General features: G+C 46.2%; 1 protein-coding gene across 1 annotated transcript in view; it reads left to right on the top strand.

Annotated features, from left to right (window-relative positions):
• Nucleotides 1-1,402: 1,402 nt before the first annotated feature.
• LOC115356978 (mitogen-activated protein kinase kinase kinase kinase 3-like) overlaps nucleotides 1,403-12,528 on the top strand; it is a 102,761-nt gene continuing 91,635 nt past the window's right edge. Inside the window, exon 1 of the mRNA XM_030048330.1 lies at nucleotides 1,403-1,607. The gene's annotated coding sequence lies outside the window, so the exon portion shown is untranslated. The remainder of the gene's footprint in view (nucleotides 1,608-12,528) is intronic.

The raw sequence follows: 12,528 nt of genomic DNA, 5'->3' as shown, positions 1-12,528 counted from the left end.
TCAGCAAAACAAGAAAATCCAGGCAGAGAGCAGGGACTCTGCAGACACACACACACACACACACACACACACACACACACACACACACACACACACACCAACACACACTGCTGGTGGCTCACAGTCATGATGGAGAGGATTATGTTGTGTTTTAGGAAAATCCTGCGCATTCTGCCTTTAATCCTGACCTCAAATCCACCTGATGACTTCAGATCGAAAACAGTTTGTTCAGTTTCCTCAGGTTTTGGCGGGCCTGTCCCGTTGAGAGTTGGATCCCCACCGCTGCCAGCTCTGTCTCTAGCCCCGCCCACGGCCAGGTAAGCCCCGCCCATCCGCTTTAGACCCCCCGTTGGACCCCCGTGCTGCCTTCAGGGTCTCCTCTCTGCTGCAGGACGCCGCGTCGTGCTGGCTGTGGTTTGTGGTTTGTGTCTGACAGACGCAGCAGGATGAGGAGGAAGTGAAGGTGTCATCATGTGACCGCCGGCCAGCTGACTCAGTGTCTGCTCCCGACCTCACACAGCACGGGACCCCACTGGATGCTGTTTGTTTGTTTGTTTATTTGTTTGTTTATTTATGTCCTTTTGCTCCATTAAAGTATGATGATGATGATGAGTATGAAAATGATAATAATAATAACAATAATAATAATAATAATAATAATAATCATAATTATTATTATTATAACCACACAAACAATTATAATAAAATTAAAATAAAACATCAACAATTATTATTATCATTATTATTATTATTATCATATGGGTATTATTTATTATTTCTGTTGTTGTTGCTGTTTAGGCTTTTCTGTCTGTTACTGTGAATTTGTAACTTTGTTTTATTAAAATAAAAACCTGACGAAGCTACAATCATACATCAATCATTTATAATCTTAATGATTTAACAAAAGGCCAACAAATCTTATTTTACTGCTGTAATAATGATACAGCAATGTAATAATGCTAGCATTTTGTTGTACTTAGCTTCAGTTATTATATTTCATAATTAAATATTTATATTACTCCATCGTTATGTATTGAACTGAACTGGTTCTTTGACCAAAAAAGTAAAAGAAAAACTTTTTTTTTTTTTTTTTTTTTTTAGAGTTTTTTAAATTTGTAACTTCGTAATCTCAGAATTTTCAAGTTTTAGCCTCATAAATCTGTACCTTTATAATCATAGAACTTTCGAGGTTTTCTCATAAAAATTTTTCTCGTAAATTAGCGACTTCAGTCTCAGAGAACATCCCAGGTTGTTTTTCGCTGCCTCCCCCGACAGGACAGAGTGACACAAACACGGATTTCCCACTGTTTCCCACTGTTCATGAACGCATCCCGACCAGCCCTGCCGTTCCCACAGCTGGAGGCCGCGCATGCGCCCTGCCGTGCGGAAGCCATGTTAAAGTTGGAGTGAGAAAGTGGGGCTCTGCTGTGTTTTTCTGGCTCTTTCTGCGTGTTTTCGGCTCCCGGTCCGGCGCCTCGGGCCCGGCGGCCCCGCGGCGGGACGCAGCAAGCATGAGCCTGGACCCGGACATCAGCAGGAGGAACCCGCAGGACGACTTCCAGCTCATCCAGAGGATTGGCAGTGGCACCTATGGAGATGTATACAAGGTACAGGGAAGTGTGTCTACGTGCGTGTGTGTACGTGCGTGTATGCGTGTGTGTGTGTGTGAGTGAGAGAGAGAAGTGTGTTTTCCTGCCAGTCAGCGGCGTGGAGGCTGGTCCACATGTGAAGCAGGACTGAACAGGTCTGACGCCAAAATGCTGAAAAAACCTAAATGTGACTTCAACACCAGCAGGGGCTTTAAGAACTGTTTCAGGTCCTGGACCCCCATGAAGGCCCCCGGGCCCCCCCGACCCCCCCGGACCCCCCGGACCCCCGGGCTCTGACAGGAAAAGATATTTATGTCTGATCAGGTTGAGAAATGTACGACAGCGTGTTGAGGCCTTTGTAGGGAGAGAAAAAAAAAGAGCCGGGGAGGAGGGTTGTATTCTGAGAAAAAACCCTCAATTTTCAAGATTAAAGTTTAAGATTTACAAGGAAAAAAAGTCGGATATTCTCTGAGAATAAAGTAGTAATATTGGAGAAAAAACTCACAAATTTATTAGTAAAAAATTGAAAATTCAGTGATTATAAAGTCACAAATTTATTAGTAAAAAATTGAAAATTCAGTGATTATGAAGTCACAAATTTGCAGGAAAAAATCAAGTAATTCTGAGATTACAGTTGTAAATTTATGAGAAAAAACTAGGAGTTATGGGACAAACTTAAAAATTCTGAGATTTTAAAATTACAAAAAAAAAAACAACTTCTTGCTTCTCTCTTCTTCTTGGGATTTTGTAATGTATTGTAAATAAACAAGGCTACAAACACATGCAGGTCATGTGTTTTTTTTTTTTTTTTTTTCTGAGCCTCCAAGCTCCAAGCTGACTTCCCAAATTGAATCGACTCGTGATCAGAAACATTCCACGTTTCAGTTTCTGTTCATTTATAAAAGTGAGGGAGGGGTGAAGACGAGAAATTCAATATTGTCCATATCGTTGCCTTTGAGATGTTAATATTGCATGTGTTCATATCTAGATAATGATATGATAATGATATATCGTTCAGTCAGACCGGGGAGTGGGCCAGGGCTAATGCACGTGTGCTTTTTTGGGGCGTTATCTCCAAAAACACTAGTGATGTCCCGGGTTTAGCAGGCCTTGGGATTAGAAAGCCATGTTCTGCGTTGAAAGTGTGAAACGACAGCCCGCCCCCTGGCTGCAGGAGGCCTCGCTCAGACCACCTGCCCAAATCCGTTTTTTTGTCAGATTCAGATTGTGTCCAGATTGAAATTAGATTTTCATCTGAACAGCAAAAAACCCACTTGAAATGCGATTTTTGCAAATCTGATCCAAACCGCATTTGGAGGTCGCCACGTGCGGCGATGACGTCAAGTCCAGAGTGACAGACGTGCATCAGAGCGGCTGAGCAGCGTCCAAAGGAAACGTGGCGTCGTCAGCGTACGTACTTACTGATGCCTAACGTTGTTACCATAGCAACCCCTGCAGGTAGGTCGGTGATGTCTGGGCACACAAATCTGATCTGATCACCTGCAGATGACAGGGTGGACAGTCTGTCCTGAAGATCTGATTTGAGAAACAAACCCGCCTGCAGTCTGAGCGAGGCCTAGAGCTCAGCACCAACCCCCGTCCCAGACGAGACGCTCAGCTCTGCTAAAGCAACACGACGGTTTTTAAGAGCGCTCGTTCGCCCATGTCAGGCAGGAGCACCAGGACGATTCTGTCCCCCTGAAATCTGCTGGATCCAGTGAGGAAAAGTACCACTTTTAAATTTTTTTGAAGAGTCCTGTCACGATGAAGTGTGACTTTCTGAAGACAGCGAACGTCTCACTCTGGAAGTGAACGTGACATTTCAGACAGAGCTAAATATACCAGCAGCAGCAGCAGCGGCGGGGGGGAAATCAAGTGTTTTTCTGCAGCAGATTGACATTCCTCACATTACAGCCGGACCAGACGCTGCCGGCGCTCTAACCCTCGGGCCTCAGCGTGCAGGACACTGCCGCCGCTCTAACCCTCGGCCTCAGCGTGCAGGACGCTGCCGCCGCTCTAACCCTCGGGCCTCAGCGTGCAGGACGCTGCCGGCGCTCTAACCCGCGGGCCTCAGCGTGCAGGACACTGCCGCCGCTCTAACCCTCGGGCCTCAGCGTGCAGGACACTGCCGCCGCTCTAACCCTCGGCCTCAGCGTGCAGGACGCTGCCGCCGCTCTAACCCTCGGCCTCAGGGTGCAGGACGCTGCCTTAGCGGTCAGAGGTCTGCAGAAACAACCTGAACACGTCCCGTCGCCTCGGCGGCTGGGACTCCTGCTCAGCTCACACTCGAGAGTTTCTGCCACTTTTGTTTATCAACTTTCACTGAGGTCAGCAGGACAAAAAGCTTCAATTTCCTCGACTAGCGGTGCTCATCCTGGGGTCTGGACCCCCTCTGAGGGACGCGAGGCAGTTTTGAGGTGGTCACGGTGGTCATTTATTGGATGAGACAAACCAAAACTCTGTCATACAGGTTTTTAGTGATCGTGATTATCTTTTAAACCCTTGAAGCTACAATGGTTTGATCTGTTTGTTCAGTATTTGGTATGAACATAGTAACAAATAGTAATAAAACTATTTTGGTGAAAGCTCCTAAACCCGTCCCAGAGGTACACCCATGCCGCCGTGAGTGACCAAACTTGTAGTTACCCTCTGTACTCTCTCGAATTTTTCACCATTTTTTTTTTTTTCACCAGCCAGACGTGTTGAAATGATAGAGACACAACTTGGATCTCAGTATTTCCAACTCGAGAGCAGGGAAAATAAAATAATATGGATCGCCAGCTCAAAATCCCAGGTGGAGAACTTGATCCGGCAGGACTTTTAACCCGCAGCTCGCGATTTGACGTCATCTCCGCATGGCTGCTCACGCCGTCAGCAGTAAAAATAACGAGGTGTTGAAAAGCGTTGCGTGTTGATTTTCTCCTTGGTTTGTTGTTAGATGGATCATCGTGCTGGTACGGAAGATAATCAGCTACTTAATATGGAGTCAGTCGCTGTTCTCCGTGCTTGTTTTTGACATCAGTAAGCTTGTTAGCATTAGCAGCCGTCCATGCTTTCCCATCCTTGCAGCTCAAACACACACGACCTCTGACCTCCCACATCCCATCATCACAAGCGTCTGCAGCACCAGAGACAGAAAAGCCGATCAGGAACTGGAAATGAAGGGACGCTGGCGGCCATGATGGATCACATAACCTTCTAAACTCTGATTTTCTCTTTAATACAGTTTCCCCAACATATCTTTATTTGCATTTTGAATTATCACAGTAGAAAAGCAGTTTTTACACTCGCTGGGGGGGGGTTTACAAAAAAAAAACAAACTTTTATTGATCTAAACAGGAGGTGGAAATGCTTTATTTGCATTGCATTCTGGGTGGAAACTCAGCTGCTGACATCAAGTGAAATAGTCAGAGATGAGATGGTGCTGATTTGTTTTCTGGCTGCAGCGTCGCATCGAATGGAAAAGATCTCCACGCATCATTTCAGACACGTTTAGAACAACATTCTTTAAACATGCTCTCTCAGCCACCTGTCCCTTCAAAATAAAAGTGTGTCTCTCTCCCAAACTGAGATCCTAATGGTTTGCACCGTGTGAATGATCCTTCCCTGCACCGTGTCCCGCCCAAACTTCCTGTTTCAACAGGAAATACATCAAATCAACAAAGTAAGAGTCCATTTCATGCGTCTTTAAAGAAAATAACTTACAAATGCCTCAAGAGTGTAGCGCAATTTGTTATAACTTATGACCTATTCCAGTTTATTATATTCGTACATGTAATTTTTGTGTGCAGGTATATTATATTTGTACTTAGTTAAAAGGTAGTATTACAGGTGTCACCTCGGCACATTGTAAATGAGGGTAATCACCTCGGTGTCCGCTGAGACTTCAATAAAGGTCTGAATGAATGAATTTAGCCCATCAGAACCTCAAACGTAAGGCGTTTCACCCGGTTGCTGGTGTTTTGCGGTTACATCTGAAATGAGGATGAAGGATTCAGTGTTACGTTAAATTATCACAGCTCAGAATATTGAAACCGAGGAGATTTTAACCTTCATCTGTTCTTTACTTTGGTAGAAAAAGGGATTTGCCCTCCTTTAAAGCTGCGCAGTGAGCCTTTAGCTTCTCTGGTTTTTCCTTCAAAGTATCAGTGAAAGTTGGTGTTTAACCTTCAGAAAATGATATTTTTCCGCCTCGGGCTGCCAGGCGGAGCCGTGTCTCAGCTGGTTTATCTGACGTTCGCTGCGTTTCTGCGACTGTGGCTCGGTGGCTGCCGGTCAGCGGAGGGTGTTGGGTGTTTGGACAGCGTGTCGGTGTTGTGATCGCTCTGTGGCAGCTCAGTATTGATCTCCACACTCTGATGAAGCCCAAGTGTGGGACCGAAGGAGGAGAGAGCAGGGGTGGGGGGGCTGTGTGTAATTGGTGGCACGTGCACGATCCTCATGCACGCTCCCACAATCAGCCACGCCCCTGATCAGCTCATTTGCATATAAATCCCTGTCGCTGCTGATTAATTTCTTCAGACGTGGCGACTAAAAGCCCAGCGAGCTCCTTTAACAGGCGAAGCCTCCATCGCTGTCACTGCCAGCTCAGCCTGTTCACAGCTCATCATAATCAATATGAACTGATCACACATGAGCCTCCTGATCGATCCACCCATCAGTCACATCAGGATTATGTGACACAGTGCAACACTCATAATGATAATATAAAAAATAGATCAATACTGGCTTGTACAAAATCATACACGCACGATGAAGCTGGGTACTGAGCCCCTGTATTATATTGAAATAATGCAGCGACAGTAATAAAGTTGTGTACATTCCCACTTTCATGTTATTTTCTGCCACTTCTCCAGCAGCCTGCAGCCAAAACTGTGTGTGTGTGTGTGTGTGTGTGTGTGTGTGTGTGTGTGCAGGTGTGAAGTCTGTAGGAAGGGACACACACGCTCTCACCACACCTGCTTCTTCAGAAAAACCGTTCTCTGTGTGGGAAATGGTGTCTGCATGTTTCTGTGTGAACGCAGTGTTTACACATCTGAGCTCCACAGATTTGTCCCGTCTTCATCACTTTAGCCTCATCCATCCATCCTGATACAGGCTGAGATGAGCACATACTTTAGGTTTTCTTCACCAGACCCTCCAGAAACCCTCCAAACACTCCAGAAAAAAAGAAACCCTCTACCAAACCTGCAAAAACCCTCCTTGCTCTCCAAAACCCTCTACAGCTCTGCTTATACCCTTAAACTCCCCATCAAACCCTCAACCCTCTGAGCCAAAACGCCTCCAAACCCAACACCAGTCCCTCCACCAAAGCCACCAGCAACATCTCCAAGCTCTCCAGACCTCTCCTAAACCCATCCCTCCAACCACCAACACTCCATCAGATCCTCCACACCCAGCCTGAAACCCTCCAGCAGAAACAGCACATCCTCCCCAAAATCCTCCAGTGCTGAAGGTGATGAAGATGAAGACCTCCCAGTCATCAGTCAGGAAAGTCAGGATTACCCAAGAGAAGCTCAGCTGGAGAGCTTGATGAAGGGTTTGGAAGGAACTCAGGGCCTTAGACTCTGTGCTAGGGGCCCCAGGAGAGCTTCTGGAGGCTTTGTAAGGTTTGGTGAACGGATTGTTGACGTATTGGAGGATTTTAGGGAGCGTTTGGCTAGTTTGCTTGAGGATGTTAATGGTGGGTTTGGAGGATCTGTTGGAGTATTTGTGGCAGCAGGGATGGTTTTGGAGAGTTTCTGAGGACTTGGAGATGTTGTTGGAGGATTTGGTTGAGGGTTTGGTGGACTTAGAGGTTGTTAGAAGGTTTTTTGCAGAGTTTTGTGGGGATTAGCAGAGTGCTGGAAGGTTTTGAAACTTTTGGCGCAGTTTGGTGGCTTCGGCGGAGGATTTCGCAGGTTTCCTCGGTGGTTGGGGTTTGGCACAGGGTTTAGAAGGGATGCTGCAGACTTTCGAGGGCGTGGTGAAGAATTTGGACGGTTGGTTGGAACGTTTGGAAGGATTGATGAGTGGTTCATCGGAGCAGGGGTGGCCAACCAGTCCAGAGTTAAGATCACATAGGCTCATGGTTTTCATTGGTATTTTCTTACCTCGGTTTACTCAGTGGGTCCGCTGGCAGTCTTTGCAGTTCGCAACATTTATCCTGGTGCACCGTCTGTGGCTATTGCTGTTTGTTTTTGTTTTTGTTTTTGTTTTCTGGTTGTTTTTTGGGGGGTGAATAAGGGTTAGATCGGCCCAAAGCTCCTGCAGTCTGAGCTCGGCCTGATGTGATGAAGACGCACTAATCCTCTGTGGCCTTGTTGTCCCTGCGTAGCACTCTCTCTCCCTCCCTCTCTCTCCATCCATCAGGATGAGGTTTGTCGTTTATCCTTGACGTTGTGGCGTCTGAGGCCTCATGGGAAATCTCAGGTGACTCCAGACCTCTTCCCTCCTGGAGTTTAAAGTGAATTTGACGGCAGAAAAAAATGAAAGTTGTCCATTAACTTATTAATAATTCAGCAGAGTCCCTGCTGGGCTCTGCCGCTTCCTGTAACTCTACCCCCCACCCCCCACCCCTCTCAGCCTGGAACCTCCCAGGGTACCCTTGGGTCCCCCACCCACCCATTGTGACTCTGACCACCTCCAGCTCTGATTGGCTGTCAGGACGCCGAGGACAGGACGACTGATAACATGATAACAGAGAGTTGGTGTCACTTTGGAAATGAGCTGCATTGCACAGCCGGCAGGCCTGTTTCCTGCTGCCGCCCGGACCTCACATCACAGATTTACAGCGACGCACAGGGGCCAGGAAATTATGGAGCCGGGGCAGTTTATTCTGAGAAAACAATCTCAGAATTTCTAAGATTAAAGTTGTAAAAAAAAAAAAAAAAAAAAACTCCGAAAACTAGTTTTTTCTCTTCTTGTCTGCCTGCAGGGGGCAGCACAAGCTCCACCTGTGCTGCCCCCTGCTGGCCGTGTCTCAGGCCTGCAGCTGATCCCCTCAGCAGATTCTACAGGAACAAGGAGATCCTGCTGATCTGAGCCCAGAATCAGCAGATTGTTTTCTTCTGAATCGGCCCAAGTCACAGCAACGTCTCTTCAGAGTCCAGATGCTGAGGAGGAGGTTGGGGTTCTGGACTCAGACCAGCAGGACCGAGTTTTTTTCTCACAAATTTGTGATTTTATAATCTCTGAATTTTTTTCTTCTCGTAAATTTGTGAATTTTTTTCGCATAAATTTGACCACTTTAATCTCAGAGAATATTTTCTTAGTTTCTTTCTCATAAACATAATATGTTTTTTTTTTTCAAAATATTACCCTCCCTCTCTGGACTCCTACAGTGGCACTAATACGCTGCTGTACAGAAAAGACTAGATCATAATTAAAATATACACTAGGAAATAAGTGAGGTACTCTAAACATCCTGTAATGCAGGATACAGAAATGAGAAACAATACGGGAATATGATGAAAACCAGTGTGTCAGATTACAGATGAAGAATAATCTGCACATGGACACAGTTGGGTAATGAAGCTGTGATTTGCTGGTTTGAGTCAGCTGCTGGTCTTCAGGACTCTCTGGGTTTCGCTGCTGGCTGTGAATTTTAATTTCGTTGTGATTGCAGCAGGAAGACTCGTGGATGTAGTTTTGTTTTATGTAATTCTTTGTTCAGCAGTTAAAAAAAACACGGAGGAGAAAAAAAAACCCCTGAGCTTCCTGTGCCGAGGACTGGGCCAGTTTGAACATGAAGACAGATTTCCTTTGCTGTGGAAGTTAATTTGTAGTGCAGAAGCTGTGTGAGGAAAGTCTCCTCGCAGTCTCATGAGATCTGGAAGTTGCTGCGCTCGTTTTTTTTTGCAGTTTTGACATTTCTGATCAATTTTCATTTTGATGCCTCTGCAAATAACTGCAAATAACAGCCCTGCTGGAAACCGGAGATATGAGAGTGAAACGGTGTCAAACTGCACTGCAGGAATCACAAACTCCAGTTTTTCTGTTTCTGACAAACGTGAAGGAGCGGGAAGCCGTGAGCCGAGCGAGGAGGCAGGCAAGGTGCTCCTCTGCAGCCCGCAAACTTCACAAAGACCTTTTTCAAAAGACAGACGGGCGGAGGGAAAAAAGCTGAAAGCACCAACTCTGACTCTGCAAATATTCTGGTTTCTGCCTTTTAAAATAGTAAAGGAGCTGAGAACATCTCGCAGTGTGCAGGGACGGGGGTGAGGTGTGTGCACCGGCGTGTTGTTTGTGTGTCAGAGTGACTTTTTATGTCAAGTTCAGTTAAAAAAAAAAAAAAATCGAGGAAACCGTCTTGGTTCCATCGGGGCGGAGATATTATTCAGAACTACAGCAGCACGATGCATAAATCCACAGTTTACATCGAGGCTTAATGCTGCTTTTTGAGTTTGATGCGCTGAGTTTTATTTGGGTGGCAGCAGGTGTTTCCAAGAGGCAGATATCTTGTTTTCAGGGAGGGAAGCTTTTCCATTAGCAGGTTAAATATTCACAGAAATGTGTCACCTTGAATCATTAATTACTTAATTAATTACTTAATTAATTTTTAACAAGGCTTTGTTTTCGGTCACCTGTGCCGTCTGACCTGCAGGTAAGAGTTGCTGTTTTTGGAAATGAGGACCTTCACACCTGAACCAGTCTGTCTAAGGTGTCACTGATTTAAATCTCCATATTCATTTTGCCTTCTGATGGTCACTGAGACATTTTCTACCTTTAGGCCTGGGACGTGTTTATGTCCTGATTCGATGCTATCATGATACTTGGGCGACAGTTCGATATGTGTTGTGAGCTGATACTGTGATTCTGAATCCTCCTCTAGTTTGTGTGTAAAGTCTGATGAGGCTGTGATTCTCCTAGAGGTCACTAGAGGTCATTTTCTCCAGCGACGTCCAGTGTGACAAAAGTCTCTGCCTGCAGTGAAATGGCTGCTTAGGGGGGCCAACATCATCACACAGGAATCAAATGTGGCTCATTGAATCCACAAGAGTCTCAGCTTTCCAGTCAAAGCAACTGATGCAGCTCCAAGACTGTTTAGGCCCCAGTCTGCACACACACACCATTTTACAACAGACCACAAGAACACATGTGGACTGCAGGCTTTGGGGCCCAAACTGCATGGGATTAGCAGAAGGTGGGCATGTCTGCAAAGGGGAGAGAACCCATTTTCATTCACACAGCTGGAGGTCAGAGGTCAAGGGACCCTGCTGGAAACAGAAGGCCCGTTTCCACCAGAATGTTCCTGGTAGTATTTGGGGGGCAGGAGCTGCTACAGGAACGTCCTCTGGCTCGGCCCTCTCACCTGCTGTGTCTCCACTGAGAGGGTCGAGGAGGAGGAAGGTTCCTGTAAAGTCACCGGGCGGTTGAGCGACCATGACCGGGGCATCAAAATGCGTGTTGTTAAAAAAGCCTGTTGTTAGCATTAGCTAACGTCCGCTAAAGCTAACGTTAGCGTCCCTAAAAATGCTGGCTAAAAAGTGTGTTGTTAGCGTTAGCTAATGTTAGCTAGCACGTTAGCATTAGCTGGCTATTTTGTTGCTTTCTGTTGACACCACATCGCACCGAGAGTAAATCCAATCAGCACCAAGTAAAGTGGTGGAGACACGTGACAACGGCCCCCGGCCCCGTAAAATTACCCCGAAGTTCCTGCAGTGGAAACGGGTCTAGACAGGCTAGTTTGTCCCCTCGCCAAAATTTAACCAAACTCTGCAGAGACATTTAGCCGCCTTGATTAAGTTACAGAGAAAAATCGTGACACTGACACTGAATCATGGAAGAGAGAAAACAGCGGACGTGATTCAGAACAGAAACAGAAACAGGGCAGACTGGGCATCAGGGTTGCCAACTCTCACGCATTGGCCGTGACAGTCACGCATTCAGCCTCAATCTCACGCTCGAGAGAAATCTCACGCCAAATCTGACTTGTTTTCTATTGTAAAATTTTCCACTCCATCCAGTCAGGTGTGCTGGATCTGGTTATTATTATTATTAGTTGATTATTGATTGTGCAATGCCGCGACTCGCAGTTAATCGCGCTGCGCGCATTAAACTATTTTGCGGAAGCAGAAGGACGGCATGATTTACGTTGTATCCACGTTCGCACGCTGCGTGCATGACCGTGCATGTGCTCGTGCATGAGCGCCCGCACCATGAGTGCCCGTACCGTACTGGAGCACACCCCCTCCAACCGTGGTTAAGCTGATTAAATTAAACAGTCAAACGTTACTTTGGTGGTCCATAGATTAATTTTTATCATGTGGATTGAAGTTTGCCTAGCCCATATAAATGCTCGGGAAATCGGGAAAAATAAGAGGTGTAGGCTATTAATTTAGGCATAGGACTGTATGCAGTCCTATTGTTAAGGTATGCATATGAAGTCCTACCCCCCCCCTTCCCCCGCTCCATGAAATCTCACTCCAAGGATTTTTGAAAAGTTGGCAACTCTGGGGCATCGAATAACTTTATTGACGCTAACACGCTGACAAAGCGAGCAGCGGGCCCGCTGGCAGGTGGGTTTCTGTCTCAGCAGCGACGAAGGCGGGAGTTAAAGTTTAACACACGAAAATTTATCAAAATCAACGACGAGCCGCTGGAAGTTATTAAAAAAAAAGAAACATTAATATTAGCTAATGAGATGCTAATGAGATGCTAATGAGATGCTAATCCTAATCAGCTGTGTTGTTGTTAAAGTCATGTTGTTGTTTGTAAACACCACACTCACTGTTGGCCCCTCCCCTCCGGCTAAGCTAAGCTAACCGCCAGCAGCCAGTTTTTCTAGGACGGCGATGGAATGAAACACACCGTTACCATCCTTGGAAAAAAAAAACAGTGAGCCGCCGCCCCCTCGCTGTGGGAGGAGCTTCGTCCGCTCGCCGCTTCTCCTCGCCACGTTCCCCTGTGTCGCAATTTTCGTAGCTTCCTATTGGACGTGGTGCTGTCGGTCTGGCAC

Source organism: Myripristis murdjan, chromosome 1 (genome assembly GCF_902150065.1).
Source record: "Myripristis murdjan chromosome 1, fMyrMur1.1, whole genome shotgun sequence".
In the NCBI taxonomy this organism is placed as follows: Eukaryota; Metazoa; Chordata; class Actinopteri; order Holocentriformes; family Holocentridae; genus Myripristis; species Myripristis murdjan.
Note: the sequence above shows the minus strand (reverse complement) of the source record. Positions and strands in the feature narration are given on the sequence as shown.